At 40.8% G+C, this 26373-nt stretch overlaps 1 protein-coding gene and 1 long non-coding RNA gene across 3 annotated transcripts in view; one reads left to right on the top strand and one right to left on the bottom strand.

The window, feature by feature from the left end:
• Positions 1 to 26373, bottom strand: part of SUGCT (succinyl-CoA:glutarate-CoA transferase) — a 712850-nt gene that overhangs the window by 211374 nt on the left and 475103 nt on the right. The gene's annotated exons all lie outside the window — the stretch shown is intronic.
• LOC144293489 (uncharacterized) lies at positions 11259 to 25751 on the top strand. The gene is made up of 3 exons (XR_013360709.1): positions 11259 to 11347; positions 13445 to 13617; positions 23762 to 25751. It is a non-coding gene; the product is annotated as an uncharacterized LOC144293489 (long non-coding RNA).

Here is a 26373-nt window from a genome sequence, read left to right as displayed (position 1 = left end):
TTTGCTATGATGCTAGATGACCAGGACTGCAACAGAACTTCCATCCTAGGAGGAAAATAAGCTTAGACAAGAATGGGTTATTCTGGGTGTCCAGTAGAGCCAAATTCACACCACACATATTATGCAGGATACTACTCCAGGCCATGGAGTAGATTGTGGGAAAGGAAGCCTCTGCTTCCATGGAGTTGGCGTTCCGGTAAAACAGAAAGGACTCTGGGCCTGGGAGCATCTCCAGGGGGTAAGGTCTAGGTCCAAAGAAAGAATCCAGTAACTTCAAAAACCAAGCTGGGTTAAAAGTCGAAGGTGAGTGTAGATAGGGGAATGACACCAAAGAAGAATGTTCAAATCTGGGTAGCAACGAAGTAGACCTTTGTCTTCCCAGAGAATGTGGGGGGACCTCTTAGTGATCACAAAAATCTCAACTCCGTGGTCTTCCCGCTGTGTCTGTCATACTTTGCATAGGCTTTGGAGATGGAATTGGTTTTCTATCTTAGGAGAGATGGGCATCTACAGGAAGGATCTGACCTGAGAAATCTGTGGTCTTACCTTCCTGATCACAATACTAACCCAGTTACCCTGATCCAATTCAGACACAACGTTTCAGATCATGAAAGGGCTCTTTTGACACTTTGTGAGGCATCTGCCCATTTAGGTCTCCGATGATGAAAAACAAACTCTCGAATGCTGAATTTGCAAAACTAAACCTAAACAAACATTGGGTGACAGGGACAACTAACATCCCATGGTAATCTTAACTCTCACCTGGGTGCATATTATGTCCAAAATCCATAACCATATATTCACAGCCACAGTTAGGAAGAAAGGTGTTATTAAACAGAAATGGGGAGCATGTGTTGAAGGCTAACTGGTGTCTTGTTACATAGAAATAATGCTGAGAGAAACCCAGAACCACCCAGCGAAGGCTGTGCAACACATCTGCTACCATAGGGCACTCATGGTAACAAACACCGTTTGCTGTTTTCTTGCAGTTGTCCTTTTCTATCATCCCAGGACACAGGCTTACGGAAACAGGAGCCAGTGGAGTGAAAAAAAAGAACTTGGGACTTTGGAGTCAGACAGATTTTGGTGTGAATGTCCAGTGAAGCACCTACTACATGACCTGGGTCAAATTACACAGCCACTCCAAGCCTCAACCTTCTAGTCTATAAAACAGAGATATTACTATCTCGTGGGATTTTCATATGGAACAAATGAGATTCTCTCTCTCTCTCTTTCTCTCTCTCTCTCTCTCTCTTTCTCTCTACACACACACACAGAGTCACCAGTTAACCAATTCCCATTCTGTTAGCTCAGAATCCTGGGCGTCCTCTATTCTAAAATGTTTTAAGTATTTGTTGCAAATTTACCTTCTTTCCTAAACTGAGAACTCTTTGGGGACGGACCGTGTATCTTATTATCTTTCAGTCATGAGGGTTCAGAAAGTTCTTGGCATAGAGTAGGTACTCAAAAGAATGTTCCATTCTGTCTCTGCTTTTCTAACTTGCACCGCGATCGGGTCACGAGGGCCCTCGTCTCCGTTTAAGAGAGGAAGCGAGAACAAGAGAAAGACAGCCCTGAAGTCCCAGGGTAGGTCCCCATGTTACCAGTGTGCACGTGCAAAACCTTTTTAACCACAAATGATGTTGCAATCCGAGGTCTGCTCTTTCTAGTGGCTGCTTGTCCTTGTTTTGTGCTTATTCTTTCCTAGGAAATAGCATCACGGTTCTCAGATATTGGGCCAAGCAGCGATGACCAGGAGAGAAGGCTTTTTTTAATCCGATCTGAGATTTTGTTTTTTAATGGATGCACTCAGAGCACAGAGTTACAGTATTCATGAAGCTAGATTAATATTACAAGATGGCCAATATAAATCTAGAAGGCATTTTTAGTGTGAATTGAAGAAGCAGGAGAGAAATGAGGATAGGATCTACTTCCTTGCTTCCTGGGAGCCGACCTGGAGCAGGACAGGGCCTTCCTCCTTCCATGTGACCCGACAGGTAGGTGGCTGGTGTCAGACAACTCTGGGTTTGGGCCGAGTGGAATGGCAGGTGGAGTGAGGTGGCCGTTACAGAGAAGCAGTGTCCTGATGGCACAGAGGAAAGGGGAGAAGTGATGGCAAGCAGAGTGAAGGACACTAACTGATGCAGGAAGTAGGGGACGTTCGATGGCTAAGTGCAGGCTTCTACCAAGAATAAGGAGGTCAGAGGACCCTGAGTGGCTCAGGGGTTGAACGTCTGCCTTCACCTCAGGGCATGATCCCAGGGTCCTGGGATAGAGTCCTGCATTGGGCTCCCTGCAGGAGGCCTGCTTCTCCCTGTGCTTCTGTCTCTGCCTCTCTGTCTCTCAAGAATAAATAAATAAATAAATAAATAAATAAATAAATAAATAAAGTCTTAAAAAAAAAAAAAAGAAGCATGAGGGCAGAAGTCAGGAGAAATAGAAGCAGGCCGCCCCTGGAACCTTCCTTCCTCTGAAGTGCTGGGTTTGTCTTCCCCTCACTGAAACTGGCCTCAAAAATGGAGATGTTCCTTTGTAAACCATAGCTTTCTATTCTAACTCTGCAGGTTACAAATGGAGCTCTGGTTGGGGGTTGACAGATCTTTGAAAAGGGTCATGGATATTTTCGTCCCTTGATATTTACTATGTAATGCAAATTTTACATTTGGATAAAATATATAATGCAGATTCACAAGATTGATAGTTCATGATATGTAATCTGATGGATGAGGCCACCTTTAACTCTGATCACTAATTTTTTTTTAAGATTCTATTTATTTCTTTATTTGAGAGAGAAAGAGCATGCACGTGTGCGCACAAGCATGGGAGGGACAGAGGGAGAGGGAGACTCCCCACTGATCAAGGAGTCCCATATGGGGCTTGATCCGGGGACGCTGAGATGATGACCTGAGCTGAAGGCAGACGCTCAACCGACTGAACCACCCAGGTGCCCCCTGATACTAATTTTGAACAATACTTTTCCTGGCTCATTCTCAAATAACTCAGTTCTCAAATTAGTCACTAAAAGACTCTGTGCCCTCAGATGACATACTCTCCCTCCCAAGGCCCTTCAAAATTGACCCCCTCCTCCTGTGACACTCCTACTCCCTATTCTAGCCACACAGGATTAGGTGTAGGTCCACAAACATCACTTTTTTTTTTCTAGGTAGGCTCCATGTCCTACGTGGGACTTGAACTCAAGACCCTGAGATCAAGAGTCACATGCCCTACTGACTGAACCAGTCAGGCACCAGCCCGCAAACATCATCTTGATAGCCATAACTTGAAAGTCCCTCTGCTTCTTGTGTCTCTGGCATATTGAGTCTACCTTTAAGGCTATCCTCAAAGGTTTTCCTCTGTGACGCTCTCTCCAACTACTCTAATGATGCTTAGGGAGAGAGAATTTTCTCTCTGCTCTTGGTTCATTACTTATTCTCTATATAAGAGACTTCTTGATTCCAAATGATGAGCTAAAATGTTTAGATAATACAAATCTCTGAGGGATGGCACACAAGTCCTTTTTCTGGAAAAATATATCATTCATTGATTTAAATGACACAAAGTATGCTTAGTGTCAGGCTGTATGGTCCCCTACTTTACCAGGCTTAGGTAAACCTGAAAAAGGCCTAGCTCCACATCTTAAGGATATCACAGATTCATAGAAGATGAGTAAACAGGTGAGTACATGGAAAATTATCATATGATGAGGCAGGACTATAACAGAGAAAAGCAAAAGGTGCTAAATGATGATATGGAAGGAACAAGTCCCAAGGAGAGAGGCCAGGAAGAAAAGAGGTTCCTGAGCAGCAGTACCCTCAGGGTGAGGACAGTAGGGGCAGAGGGAGTAGCGGCCTGGCTGCAGTGGCTGAGTCCCCTTTTTCCTGCAAAACAGGTAGAAAGCACATACTTTGGGACTGGATGCTGTGCAGGTGAGCACAGCATAGGCAGTGAGAGGACAGAGATAATTACAGGGGAGAAAGATGGGGGCTTTGGGTCTTGTTCTGAAAGATTGAAAGCAGATGCCTCTATCCCATGTATACCTGGAGGCTGTAAGGTAGTGATGGGGAGAGGGAGACCTCTTAAGACTGTGATAAAACATATGAGAAATGATGGCCTAAAGAAGGCAGTGGAAGCAGGAGTGAAGAAGAGAGGGCAGATCCAATGGAGCTACCATCCACGTTCTCTCTAACTTAATGACAGATTGGATGTGGGGGCTAAGAGATACCTAGGCTTGTTTCTGACTAAAGTGCCTGCTCCTGCTGAGCCAGAAGAGGAGGGGCAAATTTAGGGGGTGAGAGAAGAAAAGATCTGAGTTTAGTTGAGACATGTTTAAGATCCTGTGGGGTGTCCAAGGAAGAATTTCCAGATGATGGAGGACTACATGTGTCTGGTATATAATAGAGACAATTCAACTAAAGATAAGAATGTTGGAAAAGCGAGTATGTACAAAGGTAGCTGAGTTCTATTTAGAAGCAAAAGAAGGATATATAGGGTGAGAAGTAATTCTTATTAGCCATGACTATGATGGAAATATATTAATAGATATTAAAAAACCGGAACCCCAAACTTTGTCTTGCCATAGAATTCCCAAGTTCTACCCTTCACCCTCAAACGCCCATCACAAATTCCCCCAAGGAAATACAAACTCAGAGTCAAGAACTATGACCAGGTCAAAGCATATGCTTTACCACTGTAACACTTCACCACAGCACCTTCACCACTATGGAAAGTGGCCTGGTGTGTGAGGCTGGACCACCCATGCTCTAATGCCAGAGATGGATAGGATACAAAGGATCTAGAACCTTTAAAATAGGCTGAGACGGCTGTTCAGTGCATTTGCCCTAAGATGAAACACAAGTCTCAGTCTTCTGTATGTGACCACTCCAATGTCAAGGGAAACTGTGTCAAAGGCAAAGTAGACTGAAGTAAACAAGAAGACAAAGTAGGTACCTTTCCCATGGTCTATGGTAGAAACCATCTTATCCAGGCATCGAAGAATTCTTGGGATAAGGTATTTCCCTGGTAGTAATGGCCCCCCAAATCCACATCACTCCCAGTTTCATGGGAGGAAGAGAAGGACTATATAAGGTAATAATCAAGAGATATATATATATAGAGAGAGAGAATCCCCTGCACCTGGATCTAATAAATGTCACTGCCCTTAATCCCACTTAATCATCCTTCTTCCTTGGGGATGAAGTTAGGAGTTAGAAACTACTAAGACTTGCTGAGAGCTCCCCATTGAACCCAAAAGGCCAAGAACGGGACCCTGATAAATAACTCAATTTTAAGGACCAACAAAACAAGAAAAAGTTTTTCTTAAAACTTTTAAGGAGGTACCTGAGAAGGGAGACTAAAAGGGCAGAAGGAAAACCAGAAGGGGGTGTGCACTTCCAGATGTCATGGGGGGATAGAATTCAGAAAGGGCAAGTGGTCGAGAGTGTGAAATATGATTTGATATGACTGAAGGGTCATGACGGCCGCAGTGGGAATGGTTTGCAGTGGAGAAGTGCAGGATCAGGAACCGTGGAGTGCAGGAATGCACACGACTGGCATACCCGCTAAGATCTGCACGGATTAGAGCATGAACTGAGAATTCTACTTGCACATGACAGCAAGCCAGCCGTCCTCAGAACTGGCTAATGGCCAAGTTATAACAGAATTCTCAGCTAAGGAAGAAGGTACCTCAATAACATGGTCTTTGCTTAGTTAGTGCCCAGATGGCTCCCTTGAGTTTCTGACCACCAGATGGTGAAGTATCACAAGTGTTCTACTTTCTGATGAGCTGTGAACCTATACATTCTCCTTTCCTGCTTACCAGTTGGACAAATGTGGGTTAGTATTTCTTTTGGAACTGTAGATGAATAAACTTTTTATCTTAAATTTCATTCTAAGCAAAGATGAGAAGATGAAAGAATGCCCCCACCTCCCCGGGTAGGACCTCAAATTTAACATGTCCAAAACTGAACTCACACACATACACGCAACAGCAGCGAAGAGGCAGAAAGATGGAGAAAGAACAAATTATGCCATCTGGTATTAGATTAAAATAAAACACCTATACTAAAATTATACTAATATGAATTTTGTTGGATGATTTGAATACTAGATTTGAGTCCTGGCTGTGCCACTTACCAGCTATGGATCTTTGGCAAATTACTTAAGTTCTTGGTCTCTGTTTCTTTTTTGGTAAAATGGGATGATAATAATGATACCTAACTCAGAATTTTAAGAATTTAAATATAAGGACACATATAGCATGGTTCATGGTACAAAGTTAGTGCTCAGTAAATGCTATCCACTATAATTATTATGGCACTTCAGAATTTGGCAGGGCTTCCAGTTGATCATTATGATTGTCAATAATAATGACAGCATATGTACTAGGTCAAGGTCATTTGCATTAATAGAACACACATACACATAGACACCTACACATATGCATTTACATATATGTAACAAGAAAGCTTCTCCAAAAAGGCAGTCTTCATATTATAAAGAGCTTCAATCTAAAAATATATTGATAAGAATGTTTTTTTGATCTTGGAAATGTTTTTCCCCCCTCACAGAAACAATGACTATAATAAAGTATTCGCAGAATTTTAGGACCCAAATTAACTTTTAAATGATGACACTTCTGAAAATATAATAAAATGAAGTGAAAACATTCAAGCTGCAAGGGAATTAGCAGATGCTGGGAATATATTGGTCCAAGATCTATTCTAGCTCCCTTCTAGTTAGCAAGAGATTGGAGAGTTAAAATTTGGGGAAAAAAAAAAAAAAACACAACAACTCCAAGACACTCTTGTAACTAGGGTTTCAGGCAAGACTTAGTTTCCACCAATCAGAGGAACTTACATGAAATTCTGATTTCAAATAGTGAGTCACATGGAGAGCGAAGCAGAGTGTAGAGCATCCCACTTTCTGCCAGAGATTGTGTTGTTCCCGAATTAGGCCCTTCCTGGCTTAGTAGCCACTGTTGCTTTCCTGGGGCAGCAGAGGAAGCAGAACTCTGGCAGCAATAGCTTCTTTATCATCAGTTTCCCTGCAGAGGTGGTGACAGGCTTCTAGGAGGACAGTTAAGGCTCTGCCATCAATTCTGTTACCTGCACTGGACTCCTCCCCGACCAAGAGAGACAAGCAGAGTAAGGAGAGCTTTGGACAAGAATCCAGTCATTGCTTAGGCAAATCAGACTTACTGAGATCCCTGCCTAAGAGTGATCTATGTGGATTATCATGGCAGTTCCTTCTTCCACTTCAGAGCCCATGGAAACGCAACAATATTCATAACACAACTTTTATAAAGAAACAACATGGGATTGGACAGGAAGGAGGAAAAGGCGGAAGGATAGAGGTACTTCAGAGGTAGAAAAGGAGCAGAAGCAGCTATGTGCATGTACTGATTGTCTGTAATGTAGTTAACTGAAAGAGAAGCACTCTCTCTACAGAAATACTCAAGAAGAATAGGTGATAGGGATTAAGAATACCCTTCATCGTGATGAGCACTGAGTAATATATACACTTGGTGAATCATTGGGTCGTACACTTGAAACTGACATAACACTGTACGTTAACTATATTGGAATTGAAATAAAAAGCCAAAAAAAAAGAAAGACGCTTTTGAAAAGTCAAGATTTTTGGATTCCATCCTGAGGTAACCAAATCAAAACCTCTAAGGGGTGGCATCTAGGAATCTGGCAGTCATGATGGGGAGCAAGGTTTGAGAGCCAATGTAGCAAGTGTGCATACACGGAGATCAGATTTCAAATTTTTTGCTCCTATTGTTCATTCTCAGAGGTCATTTAGAACCTGAAGGGAGAATGCACACTCTCTTGGGCATAGGTTCCCTTTTAGCTTGTAGTTATGGATGTTAAGCTGGAGCAGGATTTGCTGCCAGACAAAATTTCTGCATTCAAGACACCAACACCCGTTGGGTGTGCCGGCCCCAGCCAGCAGGCCTGAAGCAGCTGGTCTCACCTGACAGGAACCACAAATATGAGAAGAATAATTAAATGGCAGAGTCTGATGACTGAATCATATCTGCCTCATCAGTGGTTCTAGACAAGTGCAGTGTAGATATTTTGTGCTAAAGGTTATTGAGAGAAGGTCGTTGTCAAGTCCTTGGATTGGTTCTAGTCACTCAACTCAGCTGTGGTGAGCACCTTGCATTTGAATGAGCCCATTAAATAACATATTTAATATACAGTAAATCTGGAAATAAAATCACTCAACATAGTAAATGTTGATCACATAAAAATCCCAAATAGTCAGTAAACCACTATATTCGAATGAGCACAGGCCTCACGTGTGAGGATGTGAAAACCATCCTCAACTCCTTCACACAGTCTGAGGGCTGTCCTGCGAGCCAGCCCCGCAAAGGTGGTCTCACTTCGTGGTCTCACTTTTACCTCGATCTTCTTGTCTGCATGCCTTTCAGTCTTCACCAAGAGTAGGAGCTGGATAACAGGCCTCCTCTTGTCAGCATTTAGAAATACCTCTATTTTTACCCTTTTTTTTTATAAGAACAAGGTGCCTACAAAGGAAAACTGAAAAAATAGAATAGGTTCCCCTATCACCTTCCTTCAACTTTCAATGTTGAAATCACTTGGTATTTTGAGCAAATATTGAGTGCATATGCCGATAGGAGAATTTCTGCTAGAACTATAAAAGGAAAGAGAAGAATTAAGCATTTTTAACCATTTATTAAGCATATCCTGAGGATCAAGCACTACAGCAGGGAAGTAGGTATTACTGTGCATGTGACACAGAAATGGAAGCTACGGGAAGATTAGCAACTTGCCATGGGATACACAAGAAGATGTAAAACCAGGATTTAGGCCCATGACTGTCTGGGCCCTTTCCCCATGAGCTCTGTCATTATTGTTTAAAAAAAAAAAAAAAAAGTTTACTTAGCACATTTCATTTAGAGATACAGATATCTAAATATACAGTTAACATGACTTGCAGATAAGCTCAGTTCTTTGCCGTATACTGGAAAAAGCACATATTCCCAGAAGGGAGCCGAAAATAGTTGCATCCCTCAGAGTCTCTCAGGAGGCAGGAAAAAGACATGGAGTCTGAGGAACTTCCCGTGGGGAGCAAAGGATGCCAGAAGGTGGACTGAGACATTTAGGAAAAGAAGTATTCTTTTGACCGCTAGGTGGTTGAACAGCGTAGGGCTATAGTTAAGAGCATGGGACATGGGTGCAGGGCCCACTGCAGGGGGCTCTAGCTTCCAGCCGGGAGACTTGGGGCACGCTGCTTCCCCTGTCCTTGGTTAAGAGGAAACAGAAATACGTACTTCACGGAGCATGAGGTTTCAATTATATAAAAATTGCGAGGTGCCTCGCACAGTGCCTGATGCTGAGCATCTGCTTACTAATTGAGGACTCCATACTAAGCGCTCAGGAAACAGGTTGCTCACCCACCCTTTATGCAAGGCCCCTTGACTCTGCTTCAGTAAATAAGGGCTGAAGTAGCCTCTGGTATGGGCTTGCAAATCCGCTGGCTCCCTACCTCCAGGAGGGCTACCCTGTGTTCATGGAGCTGGGGGAGACCCTCTCCACTGCCTGCGCCACAGTTTCTCTAGAGAGAAAACTGTCTTTGTCTACAAAAATACCCTGATGCTCGTTGCTTGGGGTGGAAAAGGGGAGATTCTGGGAGACATGGTGAACAAGAGGCAGGAAAGAAAACCTAGTTAAGGAAATGTAGAGGAATTTTGAATTGAGTGATGGCAAAGAGGAGGAGGAGGGGGAGGAGAGGGAGGGGAAGGGAGGAGGGAGGGGAAAGGGAAAGTGGAAGGGAGGAGGGAGAAGAGGAAGGAGAGGAGATGGGAGGAGGGTGGGGAGGAGGGAGAGGGGAGGGGAGGGGAAGAGGGAGAAGAGGAGGAAGAGGGGAAGGGAAGGAGGGAGACAGGAGAGACGGGGAGGAGGGGGGAGAGGGGGGCAGAAGGAGGGGGGAAGGAACCGAACCGGGAGTGAGAAGCCCCGGACCCGCTGTGCACATGAATGCAGTTAATTAAAAATTCCTGGTGGCAAAGTGACTTAACTTGGTTTAAGAACAAGGATGCTTAATATTCCATTTAAATGTTTTGCTGGGATATGTACCCTCCCCTGTGGCCTGCAGGTCTTCACGACAGAACAGTTCCTTGTGGGAGTGAACTGAGGATGAAGTGGGAGGGCAAGTCCAGGAAAAAGGACTGAGCTCCCCTCCAGGTCAAAGAGGAACACAGAGGAGAAGGCAGCTGAGGGAGGTAGGATGCAGGGAGGTCAAGAGTTCCCGGGGAAACACTGCCCATGCAAATAGGTTGCAGGTTCAAGAGCCTGCCCCAATCTGGGGGATGGCATTGGAACCTTGCCCGAGATAGGAAATGGGTGCTAGAGACAATTTTATTTAGATCTCCAAGGACAGGGCAACCTCAGAGAAGAGGGTGACCTCAGCTACCATCTGAGTTATGTTAGCATTTCCAGATCGGGGGGAAAAGATAAGACTGCCCTGTGATAAGTGGGATGGTAGGAAGCAGTCATTTTCAAAGCTTGTTTGTATTTCACAGAGAGACTCTTCAAAGGAAATATTACTTGGAAGTCCATTGTGAAAACAGATAAAAGAATATCTGCTCAGCTTCGTGTGTGTGCACATGTGGTGTGTGTGTGTGTGTGTGTGTGCCTGAGAGAGAGAGAGAGAGAGAGAGAGAGAGGAGCAGGAGGAGGGACAGAGCCCTGTCCACCTGCTTCTTCCCCTGGCCAAATTCTTGTCTCCCTCAGCGCAGCTCTTCTTGTGCCTGGGGGCTCCCCATCACAGTTTTAAAGCCCCAGGTAAGAGTGCATCTGGCTTTTTTTTCAGAGCTGGAGCACATCAAGGGGCGCCTAGCTGGCTCAATCCATTGAGCATGCGCTTCTTGATCTCAGGGTCATGAGTTTGAGCCTCACAGTGGGCGAAGAGTTGACTTAAAAAACAGAGAAATAAGAGATAAGGAAATACACAAGATGGAGCACATCATTTAAATGCACCCAGTCTCCAATCAGATTGCCTTTACTCACTGGGTGAGTCTAGGCCAATCACCTGAATGTTTTTGTGCTCTGCATATAGGTCATGGGTGGAAAAAAGACCTCACAGGATTATTGTAATGACTGCATCAAAGTTCCATGGAAAGCATTGTGAAACGTCTTAGCACACAGTAAATAATGCAACTAGTATTGTTACTTTCATATGCTTCCTTGGCAGTGAAAGTATATGTAGATATTAGATTATCAAATTGTTTCCAGGTGGGCAGCTACCCCAAGAGGTCTTGGCGGAGAGTGAAAGGAGGATGGGCCACAGAAGAAGGAATCCACTGGAGAGACATGTCAAGGTGAGGGGCTCTGGGGGCAGCCTCAGACCGAGTAGAGAGTGAGGGGGGCATCCAGGGGAAGGAAGGTTCTCCATCCCAGAGGAGCAACCACCATCACCACTCCAAGTCAGACGGTGTCTGACTTAATGCACACAAGAAAGTTACTCCACTCCTTGGGGAACTCAAATCCATTTGATTGATTTCCCTCAAATCACACGCTGACTCTTTTTAGGATTTCGGTCCCAGGACCTTTAATTATCATCAGCAGACATAGAGTGACTGTAACATCAAAACCCAATGTCAAGAAGGACACGGCATCCTGAGCAGGAGGCAGAGCAAGATACTAGTAAGAGAGAAATCCTCACAATTCTACTGCCCCAGCTGTATTCTAAAAGGAGAAGCATTATCAGGAATCTAAAAGTTCCTTACAGAACATTGTTTTCTCCTCTGCCACCCTGCAAAACTCTTGATTACACACTGGAATATGTGTGTGTGTGTTCCCAAAACTTGAAAGACACATATTATCAGAGTAAATGATCTCCGAACAAAGTCCAAAAGCTGAAATAGTGCATATTTTCTCCAAAAAAAAAAAATTCTTGGAATTGTATTGCTTTTAATAAAATTTATTAACTTAATCATTTTCTATAAAAGGAGATGTTAAAAAGTAGAGGGAGTATAAAAATGATTTGTAGAGGCTCATAAAGCAATAAATTGTACTTTGTAGAGTGGAGGAGATGAGAGAGAAACTCAGCTCTCTCATATGTACAGTAGCCACGTGAAATCCATGGAGGAGTCCTGTTCTGCACAATCCACACTGTTCTGTGGCAACCTGGGCAATTTCGTTTTGTGGGGTATGCAACCAGGGACAAAGTTTGGAATCCTGGGGTGGACTGAAATAGAGTAGCATGGCTGACGCATTTTTGGAAAGAAGAATAAGAAAGTAGTTTCTAAGACTTGGGAAAAGATTCACAGTAAGACTCAGGAGTCCCTGGCATGGGAAAGCGGGCAAATGGAGAAAGAGAGTTAAAAGCCTGAAGGATAATGAAGTGTAGCCTTCCCTTGTGGAACCAAGGAGTGGTTCCATATGTCTTTATTGGCAGGGAGACTTCTAGAAAATCCTGTTATCAAGCATCAGAGAGTTTGGACAGAGATCAAATGAATTGCCCAAGGTCACACGCTGTGTCAGGGCAGACCCGAAGTTAGAACTCATACCCCTGAATTTCTAGTCTATTGCTTGGCTCCTTAAACCACAAATGCTTGTCAAGGAAGAAGTCTCCCCAGAGCTGAGGCAACACAGCTGGAGAGCATTAACCCCAAAGTTTAAAACAGACAGGATTTCACTGGATCACAAATCTATAACCTGTTTCAATGGATACACAGGGAAAGCAGTAAGCAAAGGAGGGCTGAGCAGGGATAGCCCAGGAAACGAGGAGGTTAAATTAGGTGATCAGATCACCCCACCCAACAAACCATCACCCTCAACACACACACACACACACACACACACACACACACACACACAGAAATGTTATTGGCTGGTAAATTAATACTGGTCTGCAAGAAGAATCATTGTTTTAGAATAAGTCGTTGGTGTGTGTGTGTGTGTGTGTGTGTGTATGTGTGTGTGTTTTCCTTAAACCTAGGAAAGAGACTCCTATTAGATCAGTAATTAGATATGGTTAATTACGAACAAAACAAAGCGAAACAAAACATGAGGGCAGTTAAGTCTGAGATCATTAGGAAAAAATGCCTTCTATCTTCTGAGTGATCTCGTACTCCTGAGTCTGCAACCTTTCTTGGCCATTAATTCCATTGAGAACTTGATTAAAGCTGTGGTCCTCTCCTGGGAAATTGCTTATGGGCCCATACAACGAAATTTAGTATTAAAATTTCAGGTGTTCAAAGATTCCAGAAGTCAAAGGACCCTCTGTGAGAGAAATCCTGTTGTAAGAGGCTCTGCAATGCTCAGAGGAAGGAAGGTGGGAATAGTCTTGATAGGTCCACAGGTTCTAAAAGCCTATCCAAAGGCCAGCGGCCCCATGACCACATAAGATATTTGTTAAAAATATAGACAGACATCTGAATATCTTCCAGATCCTAATGTATCTAAATTTGCAGGTCTATAAAGGTGGAGCAGGTACCAAGAAACCAGTATTTTAACAAATGTCCCAGATGATTCAGATACACAGTCGGATCTGGGAACCACTGCTTTGGACAGCTGCTTAGAGATGGCTGTTAACTACCTGGATACTGAATGTGATAAAGGTAAACAGAAGTTGGGAGAGGAAGAGGTAAGAATAGTGATCATATTTTCCAATCCTGATTAGGGACCAATGATCTAACAATGGTGAAAATATTTGACATCTGGCCCAATCTAGGAAATCTGGGACATATGGTCATTGTGATATAAGATGAAAAATGTCTGAAAAATCACTGCTTTAAAGATAAGATGACCAGATGGTCTACATTAAGATGGAAAGTTCCATCATTTCATTTCACATCCTGCATCTCTGATTTTTCCTTGCTTGTTACCTTCTCCTCAAGCTATTGAAACACTCTTCTTCCTTTTATCTCCAAATTTCTCCAACTGCTCCATATGTTAGGAAACCTCCCTCACAACCCCTTCTAAACAGCCTCAAGGCTGGCTCACAGGCCAAGACCAGCCTCCCCTGTTCTTTGCTGGGTAGGCAAAGGCCCCTAGTCCCTTCTCTTTAGGTATCTATTTTCACCCACTCCACCCTTGAGCCTCTGTCCTCTCAAACTACAAGCAAGAAAGCAAACTGCAGCCTAGCATCTCCAGCTGACACTAAGAGTATCCACACTCACCAATTTTTATCACTGATCCTTACAAGGAGAAAGATAGGGAAAAAATAACAACAACAAAGTAACAAACATGGAAAAGCTCCCTGTTCACAGCGTTCTTTCTATTACAATAGGGAGAAAGCATCAAGGCTATAATTGCCAACTTCTTTGTGTATCTTCGATTTCTTGCTTCCCATTTATTTCCCAAACTACTATGATAATAAACAGAATAACAAAAATGTATAGAATATGTATTATATATATAAATAAATAAATATATTAAAAATGTCTTAGAAGATAGGATGAACAAAAACACATGATAAATTGTTGGTGCTTACTTCTAGAACTGTTTTACTGTTTCAGAATAGCAAAAGGAAACAGACTGCAAAATACAAAACACACTCCTCACTCTATTTACCATAGTGGTTTGCCATATGATGTATACTGAAAATAGATGCTGAATTAAATCAAAAAAGTTTAAAGACCGATAAGAGAAAGAGCTCACCGAGACTATGTCCACCTAAAAATACAAATTTCTCCCAGTATTTTGCAATCTTGCTTCTCTTGCTACTTAGCTAACACTAAGGCAGCCCTGTAAATTAATACCAATTACCTATTTGTCTTTGAAATTATTATTTCTATCATTAACATCATTAGTACAGCCATTAATTAAGTTTCATGCCATCTCAGTTATCTCGTGTAAATTTTTCCAAAATTTCGTGAAGTAGATACCAGCTTCCCACACTCTACAGAGATGGAAAATGAGGCTCAGAGAGGTCAAATACCTTGAACAAAGTCACATAAGTTGAGCTCGTCAAACCAGGGTTGCGCTGGTAAATGTTTACCAACCAGCTCTTTGGGGTCAGGGAAGAGTTCTGATTTGTAATATTTGCCGGTTCCCATGGTATAAATACTCCCAGCAAGGAATTTCAAGCTGCCAAGGAGATGTCACGGAGCACAGAGTTGGGAAGGGATGGGCACAGTGACATCTTAGCTATGGCCATGGCTCCCGCACACCATGGCTTGAATCCTGGCCAGCCTTATTCAGAGAGTGGTATATTCACTCACTGCACCATTCCTGTGATCATATGAGTATGGGAATTGGACACTGGCCACGTCTCTATCCTGAGAGTACCAAACAATTTGTAGAAGTCAGATTCTTTTTTCAGTCATTGAATAGTAAAATATAGAGGAAGGGCTTCAAATTATCCCATTGTTAGTGTGTAAACTTACAATCAAAAGTACAAACTCTTTGTGAACAACTCTGAAAGCTGAATTGGAAGTAACATAGCAAGAAAAAAAATCATATAAAGTGTGACAAGTCTACTAATAAGAAATACCATCATTCTTTTGACATGGAACCTCCCTTCTTCATTTAAGACTTCCTTTTTTTTTTTTTTCCAAAACCAAATGTTTTAATCCAATAAATAAAAGTCATTCTACCTAGACCTCAACTTCAGCATCAAGGTTTTCCTCTTGTTTTCTTTCATCTGTACCCCACATTGGCTAAAATCATTCAGATGTCTTTAACTTGTTACTCTCCAAAATACTCTAATGTTCAGCTTTTAGGACAAAAGTTACACATCAAGCTAGTGTCTGCAATACCTGCAACTCATGACTATGAATGAAAGGGAAGGGAGAAAAGCATCTCTCCATTCTGAAAGATGAGCCTATGGTGTCCATATGTGCTGATGCCCAAGGAGAAGAGAGCTAGTTGGAGATAAAGGCAGGTCTCCAACATTGACCTTAAACCAATCATTAGCCTGGTGATACATCACAAATAAACCTGATGGAAAGGAATTTTTTTTTAAGATTTTATTTATTTATTCATGAGAGACAGAGAGAGAGAGAGAGGTAGAGACACAGGCAGAGGGAGAAGCAGGCTCCATGCAGGAAGCCTGATGTGAGACTTGATCCCGAGACTCCAGGACCATGCCCTGGGCCAAAGGCAGGTGCTAAACTGCTGAGCCACTCAGAGATCCCCCCTGGGAAAGGAATTTTAAAAATGCTTTGCCTGGCTGACAAAATCTGAAATAAGAGGTAAGAATTACTTCATCTTGATCGTAGAAATAAAATAAATCTTTCTTATCAGACTCTAAAACCTATGTCATAAAAATATGTTCTCATATCCATCAAACATTTCAAAACAGGGGATGCCTGGGTGGCTCAGCTGTTGAGCGTCTGCCTTCGGCTCAGAGCGTGATCCCAGGATCCAGGATCAAGTCCCACATCAGGCTCCCGTAAGGAGCCTGCTTCTCCCTCTGCCTATGTCTCTGCTTCTCTCTCTGTGTCTCTCATGAATAAATAAATAAATCTTAAAAGAAATTCAAAACGGAAGTCATGAATTGGAACCCGATGGAAAGGTCATTTATCTCTAATGTGTAAGAACCAGTCAACACAAAAACAATAAATAATAGAAGTGTCAAAATGATTTGCTTCATCTAGGTTTTGATACAAAATGTTTTACTATAAATGAAGAAAAATGAATAGATGAATATCATTTCATATCACATGAAATACAGAATATATTTTTCAACTATTTGTCAGGGAACTTGGTTAACTTTCATTATGGATATACTGGCCTACTCTAGGATGGACAAAAAAAAGATACTAAATATTAAAGAGTTAATAGAGAAGGCAGAAGCAATCATGACTAATAATTTAGTAGATTCAATAATTTAATAAAAAACAGTTCTATTAAAATGAGAATACAAGAGGCCTGGCACTATCTCTGATGTATGGGTTTCTATAGAAGCAGGCATGCTCGTAGGCCTTTATAAATAAGAGAATTTCATCCCTTAAAAGATATGTGGGAGGCATCCCAAAAAGCTACCTAACCAATGTGGGATTCCCATGGTATTCCTGCCCAGTGTGGGAGAGGTGGTGGAGGTAGCAGGGCTTCCAGGGGGTGGGGCGCGGGGGTCCACCTCCACCGAAACACCACCACAGAGAGAAAACCAGCCAGCCCTGGGACACAGCCTAGTGTTGGACAGCTCCACTTATGAGGGTGTCCATCTTTTGCTCAGTGAAAATGTCTGAGTTCAGACCACTGATCGTAATTATGCCTCCCAGAAGACAGAAGCACAACAACAAGAAAGCACGAGAGAGTTAGAAACACAAAAATTGGACTTCAATTCTGATGTCATCACCGTTAGCGGGTTGAGATCAAATCATTTAGACTCCAAAACCTCAGTGTCTCCATCTGCAAAACAGTGATAAAAACAGCTACCTAGAAAGACTATGAAGATCCAATGATATAATAACATGAAGTGCTTTATAAACCCTAAGTCACTACACAATTAATTGATGACGTGAACTCAACAATTACTTCTGTTCCCGACTATTTGATAATCCCTAAATTATTTTAAAATAGCTACCAAATGCCACCAAATGGTTTTTTTTGTTTTGTTTTGTTTTTGTTTTTGTTTTGTTTTGTATTTTTGGAGGGGAGGGGAAGAAAGGGGAGGGTTTCAAAACAGAATGAATCAAGACATGTTACTAAGCTAGCTGTCTCTGCCTAAGTGTTCCAGTTTATTAATGGTAACAAAATCATTTGGTCACGTGCAATTCTGAGAGAGCAGCATGGCTACCACTTCAACGATGCACATGGTCACAGCAGAGGTCTGGCTAGATTCTGACGTATTTTGGCAGGAAAGCTAAAGAATTTCCTGTTGGATTGGATGCGGAGTGCAAGAGAAAGAGTCAAGTGTGGTTTCAGGATTTTTTGGCCTGAGCAACTTGAAGCATGGAGCCACCACAAGCAGAGAGGAAGAAAACTGTGGGCAGAGCAGGTCTAGAGGGAAGATCAATTAAATTTGAGATGTTTATTAGACATCTAAGAGGAGATGTCAAGTAGTACTCTGAGTAGGAATAAAAAGACTAAAAGGAAAGACATCATTGGTATATAATGTTGAAAGCAATTCAAGAGTTCTTTGAAAATACTTCTTGGGATGTTAGCTTTGCAACAGGCCTAGAAAACAATTGGTCAAAATTAGAACATGGAAATCAGTGGAAATCTCCAAGAATGGCTTCTAGAAAAATAATTAAATGGATTACAAGAAATATACAATGTGATTACAGAGCAAAGGTATAATAAAGTAGAAATATATTTTTTGTCTTGAGTATATACAAGGCAACTAAAAACAGGAAGAAAAATATTTGAGATAATCTGATGGAATACTTATGAAAAATCTGAAGTAAGACATGATTTTCAAAACTTGGTAAACTGTAAGAAATAAGAATTTACTTTTTTTTTTTTTTTTTTTAGTAGCACAGGGGGCATGTCACTGAAACCATCAAGAAAGCACAGACATTGTTTTCTATTGGAAATATGTATGTGGTTATTGGTTTTTCAATATTTAGAATCAACTTATAGACAATGATCTGAAGAAAAAATCTCTGAGATGTTTTGATTTAAATCTTCTCAGATTTGGAAATTTAACTCTAATACCACTAGGGGTTATTTTTATACATGGTATCCTTAGTAAGGATCTACAGTGACTTGTTTTAAGTAATTAAGTTTCTTTTTTTCCTTGAAAAGGTCAGTATTAGTTGACTATTATTTCTTCCCTAGTATTATTATTAAATAATAATTTTTTAAAAAGAAATTCAACCAGTTAAATTTATATCAGAATTTTACTGGACATCTGAGCTCTTCTACTGTGAGAATCAAAACTTCTTCTTTTAAAAATATGTCAAAAGCACACATTTCATGGGCAAACTTCAGATAGCATGAAAGCATAAAGCTTCAAGCCCAACAGAAACCTTGGAGGAGATCTTATTCAAAGCCTCGGACTAGATGGCCTCCCAATGCTTTCATCTACCCTTGATCATCCAAGAGCATTCATTAAGTCCCTGTATGACAAAGGTGTTCTGTTAGACATTAAAATGGTGCTCATCCATCTTTTAAAGACATAACCCCAGTCTTTAGGAATGAGCTCTTCAAAACAGTAGGATATTTTTTTTTTTTTTTCTCAAACATTAAGCAAGAAGTAAAACAAAGGTGAAAAATAAAGTAGTAGTTAACAAAAAAGACATAATATTCATTTGCTTTGTAGCATGGCATGAAGAACAATCTTAACTATTCCTGACCTTGAATCCACTAAAGATATCCTTTTCATATTTGAACTGCAAACTTTATTGAATATCTCATGCATTTATCTGAAAATGGAAAAACCTAGACTTTGCCATGACAACCAACATTAAACAAAGAAAGATATCCTGATAAATATGCTGTCCCCAAGCCCACAACCATTTGGAATGGAATACCTCTTAAGGTTTAAGCTGTCCTCGGGGTGCAAGATAGAAAAGGGGATCACACCCCACTTCGACGTAAGACCCTTGCTCGGGGACCCTAAAGACCCTTAGCCCACTGCCACCTTCACAATCTTCCCCTTTCCCACTAATCCCACAGTTACAGAGTCCACCACACGCTTGAAATGGACTACTTATTCCCCAAATACTTTTCACTTTCTCTGAAGACAACTGCGTTTGTCCTATTCCATCATTTACTAGCTCTTGGATCTTGCACAAATCATCTGATCTTGAGCCCTGATTTTCTCAAAACGAATTTCTCATAACTAGTTCTCAGGTTTCTTTGAAGAATAAGGAAGATCGTACATATAAATCTGCAAACGTATTGTGTAGTGTCTGGTACATAGTAGGCATTCAGTAAATAGTAGGCATTCACTTTGCAGTTATGTATTTATTATATTTTTGACATTTTAATAGTCATCCTGAAATAAAAAATATACAAAAGAGGCCTTGGAGGGAAAGGTAACTGTTCCTGTTTCCAAAAGTTAATTAAGTGCTAATGATATATCAAACATTTTAAATGGTGGATAACTTTCAAGACTTAGAGCAGACTGGGGATCCCTGGGTGGCGCAGCGGTTTGGGCCTGCCTTTGGCCCAGGGCGCGATCCTGGAGACCCGGGATCGAGTCCCACGTCGGGCTCCCGGTGCATGGAGCCTGCTTCTCCCTCTGCCTGTGTCTCTGCCTCTCTCTCTCTCTCTGTGACTATCATAAATAAATAAAAAAATTAAAAAAAAAAAGACTTAGAGCAGACTGACTCTTCTTAGAGCAATAACAATCTGCTTTACTTTCTGCGCAGAAAAGAGGGCTCATGGCTTCATGTTTGAAAGGGTGTCATATACAATGAATAGGAGAAAGCCAATGCAAGGAGACTTAATTTTGAAAATAAGGCTTGTACTTGGTCTTTTTTTTTTTTTTTAAAGATTTTATTTATTTATTCATGAGAGACACACAGAAAGGCAGAGACACAGGCAGAGGGAGAAGCAGGCTCCATGCAGGGAGTGGGACTCGACATGGGACTCAATCTCAGGACCCTGGGATCATGCCCTGAGCCAAATGCAGACGCTCAACTGCTGAGCCACTCAGGCGTCCCATACTTGGTCTTCTTATTATATACAGCAAACTGAATATTGTTTGCCTTTGCTCCCAAAGGACATTTGTATGTTCCCTGACAATCTAGGAACCACAGAGTACTGCAGAGCCCATATGTCCACGCTCTAAGGAACCGAAGAGGTTCTGTGTTCTGCGTACCTCTCCCGTGAACAGATGGGAAGCCAAAGCATAGGATGAAGTTCATGCCACAAACATGTGTCAGGTGGCTACTCTGTATCAGATCCAGTGCCTGTTGGGATCTGAACTTAACGAAATCACCAAGACCTTTGAATTTTCTGACATATTATCTTCTTATTTTCATGACAGCAAAAAATTTAATTTCTTTCCACCTAAGAATTAAAGGTTGTGAATTAAAATATTGCAATAGATCATCCCATTTACTGTCCTGGGATTGGGGGATTCAGGAAAAAAAAATGGTTTTCTGGGTCCCTGGGGGTGTTCCAGAAATATTTTTGTTTCAATCGCTATTATAAAAAATTATCAGTGGTTTGTTAATCTGTATTGTACGGTCTTGCATACATAGAAGAAGAACAAAGAGGAAGAGAAGGAAGAGGAAGAAGAAATGCAAGAACATCTTTGATGGTTGAGGGGCTTGCAGTACCCCAGGTGTCTCTCAATGTTCTGTCTGCAGATAGAATATGAATCCTGTTAGATTCAATTTCTGGTGGCTTCAGGATTTGTTAGAGAATTAGAGTGTGTTTTTAAATTAATTATGTTTTTCTTTTCTGTCATTTTCCTCTTTTTATTAAGTTCAATATTGGGGAAAACACTCTAGTAACTTCTGAATTCAAGATTATCATATTTTTAATAAGCTGTGGTATGGCATTTATTTGAACCCTAAAAAATAATAGCACAAGTACCATTAAGTTCTGGAATCTTTCTCTAACTATGTCCACCTATAAAAATGACCACCCTATAAATTAGCATTTCTCAGAGCATGGTCCTCAAACACCAGCTCTAAGATGCTGCAAGAAACAAAGATGCCACAGCAAAATAAACACATGATAGTCTCCTCCTAGCAATGGAGGAGTACACTGGGCTAGCAAGAAGCTCAGCAGAGAAGAAGCCTAGTTGTGCTACACAAGCCAGTGTGTCCCAAACTAATGTGAAGCAGTACACGCTTTTAGCAGAGCATCTATTAATATTCTCTGAACTGCCATTGTAAACAGACTGGGGAAGTAGGCTGTAGCCACACGGGAACGTGTTGTCGTCTTGAATGCAGAACTCAACAAAATTAAAAGAAAGCAAGAAAAATGAAGCAACATCCCTCAAAGTCAACTGGATAATGGAGTGGGTTTTGAAACAAACACTGCCTTGGGTTTGTTTATGCTTTTTTATTTATCAGTTTCCCCCCCTCCCAGAACTATTCCCTGTAGGAAACAGTAGGCTTTCAGAGAGCAAGGACTGGAAAAAAAAAAAAATCTTAAGCGTATGAATTAGCATAGATAAGACATCCAAAATCCAACAGAAACAAATTAAAAATTAATAAAAATCAAAAGTATAAGCCACAGCACCCATGACTGTTATCTAGAAATGCTGGGTGTATGGTAAGACTGGGAGGTAACAACAAATGTGCATGCTGACTGCTGCAGGAAGGTTGTACCACTTAGCTTCTTGTCCAAGACTAAAGGAATCAAAGATGTGGAAGAAAGTCATTGTATATGCTCTTAGTCTCATCCTCCTATCTTAGGTCTGGAAAGTAGTCATAACCGAGGCCAAGTGAATTTTGACTCCCCATATAACCAGAGAATAAATTGTCTAAACACAGTTTCTAAGTGCCCATAATCAATGTAGCAATTTGGATCATTCTGGCATTTTCCAGCCAGTGCCCCACTAGCCCCTCCAGCTGTGTAAGCAGCTCATCCTGTTCCTCCTCAAGCCCTCTTCGTTACAGCCCACTCTCTGGCTTGCAGTCTAAGACAGTATTCATTGAATCGGGCTCCTGGGATTTAATCTGTGACTTGAAAATTCAAAGTCTACTTGTGAAATGCAAATGTAAGTTTATTTTGAATACCCATAATACTCTTATTCGAATACTACCATATTTTATGACCTACCATAAGAGCTTTAGACAGGTTTTTCTCATTTAATCTTCACAGCAAGCCCCTGAGAGAATAATTATCCCCACTGTAGAGATAAGAAACCCAAGGCAATGAGAGTTTAGGTAAATTTCCCAAGGTGGCACAGCTATCAAGGGATGGAGATGATCTTTCCATCTAGACAGGCGGACTCTAGATCTCGTCCTCTCACTCCTCATACACTACTGCTTCTCATTAGTAAAATAAAAGCTTCAGTTCTGATTGGCTATCAGTGCAAGTAAAAACAAAAGTAGAATTCATAGAAGTATGATTTTTCTTGCTTGTGTGGTAGGTGAGCTTGGGCTCTGGAGCCTGACGGCCTCAGTTCAGAGCCCACTCTGCATCTAACCAGCTGTGTGCCTGTGAGCAAGTATCTCACCCCAGAGTTCCCATCTGTTACATACGGATGACAGCTAGCATTTATTGAGCATTTACTCTATGCCATGCATTCCAAACACATTGCATACATTAACATACTTAATTCTGTAAAGTAGGTAGTTATTATCTTTAATGACAATAGAAGTTCTAAGTAAGAGTCGGATTAAATGTTTTAATGCTGGTAAAGAACTTGGAACAATGCCTGACAAAGCGTATTGGTAAATGCTAGTTATCAGACGTATGATACACATATGCTTAGACATCGTAACACATCAGTATGATCTTAATCATCATCCAAATGGCATCACAGAGATGCTGCTACAAATCTGGGGCATATTGTTTTTAAAAGGGGGAGGGGTAATCTAGGTTTCTAACAATGCTTTAATGCAATGTGAATGTATAAAATATTAACAATAATAAATGACTAAGGAGGCAGCTCCGTGATAGTGGTTTAAAAGTAGCATCTCTGCACACAGGCTGCCCAGATCAGAAAATGAGCTTTACTATTTAATAGCTGTGTGACCTTGGGCAAGTGGCTTACCCTGTCTGTGCCTTAGTTTTCTCACCTGTAAAATAAAGATAATGATAATGCTTGCCTTCTAGGATTGTGATATTTAAGTGAGATAATCTATGCAATGTACTTAGAGAAAAGCTGGGCAGATAGTAAAAAAAAAAAAAAAAAAAGCTATAGTAGTAGTAATGCAATTCTACTATATAACTCAGTATATCTTGTAATTTTGTTTCCTTCCCAGAAGTGCAGCCCCAAGAAAAACAAAACAACGGAGCACATGTGATGTAGGGATAGCATCTGATCGAAAAGAAAACCAGCGCTCCACACAAAGGCCCAAGAACTCTTATTTCCTAAAGTTTGTTATAAGGACACCTAGGGTGTTTGAGTCCTCTTGCGATCATCTCACCATGGGCAACCTTACATGGAAAATTTCCTAAGTCATTCCTGACCCTCATGATGCAATATGGGCACCCAAACAGCACTCTAAGGAAGACTGAATTTACTGATGCTAACTTGTTTTCCTTGAACAGGAGAATGTTTATAGCTTCACGACCTTTTCATTTTTCTGTGTTGGAAAAGGAATTACACCTCAAAGCATATCTTCATTCTGGAGTTTTATTACTAAATCTGATGTATCCTGACTATAAAAATGTATGAGCCAGGAATGTACAGCAAGGATACATGAAAGTGCCCGCTTGTACTATTAATACTGGGAAGTCAAGCCTCGCGCTCCTAGAACCAACCGTGCTCAGGAAAAACGTCTGAAATGATTGTCCTTTCCCAAAGTCAACTTCCTTCTCCAGCTTCTCCAGCCTCCCCAGCCTCCCCTGCCTCCCCTGCCGCCCCAGCCTAGATTCTAGATTAGAGGAGGAGTGTCGATTCAGATGGAAATGCTTACATGCACTCAGTGGCCTTGAGAATTACCATGATTAATCTTAAACTGACATGGGCAACATGGAGGTTGATGGTCAGAATTTGAAGTTATAAGCACAAATAAAGCCCCTTGGCGCAAAGCGGAACCACATATAATAAGCTGCTAAAAATCAGGATTATTGTTCAAACCAGCACTCTGATCCCAAGGGAAATCCAGAATCACAGGGATTTTCTGGTCTCTTCTAAGAATGCCCCATTTCCAAACACTCAGTTTGGGATTTGCATTTTCCAAAAGGGAGCAGAAGAGATGTAAGTTGATCCATTTTTCTTTTTAAGACGGGTAATGTCTGGCCCATTTGGGAACTAGATATCTTCTAACAAAAGGTTTAACTAGATTTTTTTTTTCTTATGCATGCATGTATCTATCTATTTATTATGTTAACACTCCTCCTACTCAACAAAGCTTATGAGTTAACTAATAAAAAAACAAATTCTAAAAATGAGGGCCAAGAAAAATAAGACCCAAGCTGAAGTATCACAGGTGAATATAATCGGTCACAGATTCACTTTTTTAGCCTCCTGATGGTCAAAGCAAATAAAGGAAAGGTCTCTAAGAATGGAGTTAAAGGGACTGAAGATATGCAACCACATTAAAATGATTACTTCAAAATTTACAGGTTGGACTATTTCAATGAATGTATGTGTACTAAAGTCTCACACAGATGCATGCTGGGAAAATGTTTCCTTCCACGTGTCTCTTTGAGATCAATATTCTGCAGCCTTTCCCAAAGAAAGACCTCTAGACTCTAGAAGGAGAGTCTCTACAAACAGTTGAATTTCAGTTTTTAAAATATGATCAATGTTCCTATTTTAATCCAAGGAAATGATTATCACCAAGTAACAGCCCTTATATTGCCAATAATGCATTCTTGTTTTGCTAAAAATAAAACAAAAGCTGAATAAAACAAAAATCTTCCCAGTTTTGAAATGTGGACTCACTAAGAATTTAGAAAGAGATCGGTTCTCCTCCACTGGTCCAATGTACTATGCATGGCAAAAGATCAGTAAATGTGCTGGATCAAATTAGCCCTAATTTCTCAAGTATTGGGTATATAATCATAAGCCATGGTTATTATTCTTATATTTTTTACTAAGGGTCTTAAATGCCATTTTAGAAGGATTCATATATAAATAAAATAAAGTTTATAAAAGAGTAAAATAATAATAGTACGTATATTATAAGGAAGAAGGGAAAGAATTTAACATGCAGTGAGAAACTACCCCATATATATCACCCTGGTCTCTGGTACTTACATATATTATCTAATTTGATCTCCACAATAATCCTATTAAGTAGACACTACCATTATCACTGTTTTACAAATAAGATATCAAGGCTCAAAGAGATTCAAAAATTCACTCAAGATCACAGAGCCAGCAAGAATACTTTCCCCATATATGTGTGGTTGGGAAGCCCATGTTATTCCTAACATACATCAGAACAACTCTCTCATAGGAGGACACATGATAGTAGGCCCATTTGCTAAGTGTGGAAACTGAAAAATCAAAAAGTCAAACTTTCTTTCTAGTGTATGTGAGAGCCAGAACTAGAACTTGGAAATCTACTACATCACAGTTGGTATCATCTAAAGAGAAGAATTTGGAATAGCAAATCCATTGAGAGAAACTTTGCAACATTCTGAAGACAGAGTTTAAGTTAATAAATAAAAATAATGGATTTTCTTTTCTTTTTCCTTTTTTTTTTTTTTTTTTTTTTACCCATTTTGGCTCCTTGGTAAGTAGACTTTGTAAGTTTATTTGTGAATTCGACTATTGTACTAGAAGTACAAAGGGATATAATTGAGATAAACTAAAAACATAATAAATGAACTAAAAATATACCATTTTCACAAGGGAAACCACAATTTTCTAGGCTATGTTCCCTAGAGCTAGAGAATATACTTCTAATGAGCTTTGAGT

Source organism: Canis aureus, chromosome 21, assembly GCF_053574225.1.
Source record: "Canis aureus isolate CA01 chromosome 21, VMU_Caureus_v.1.0, whole genome shotgun sequence".
Lineage (NCBI taxonomy): Eukaryota > Metazoa > Chordata > Mammalia > Carnivora > Canidae > Canis > Canis aureus.
This window is presented reverse-complemented; position numbering and strand designations above follow the sequence as displayed.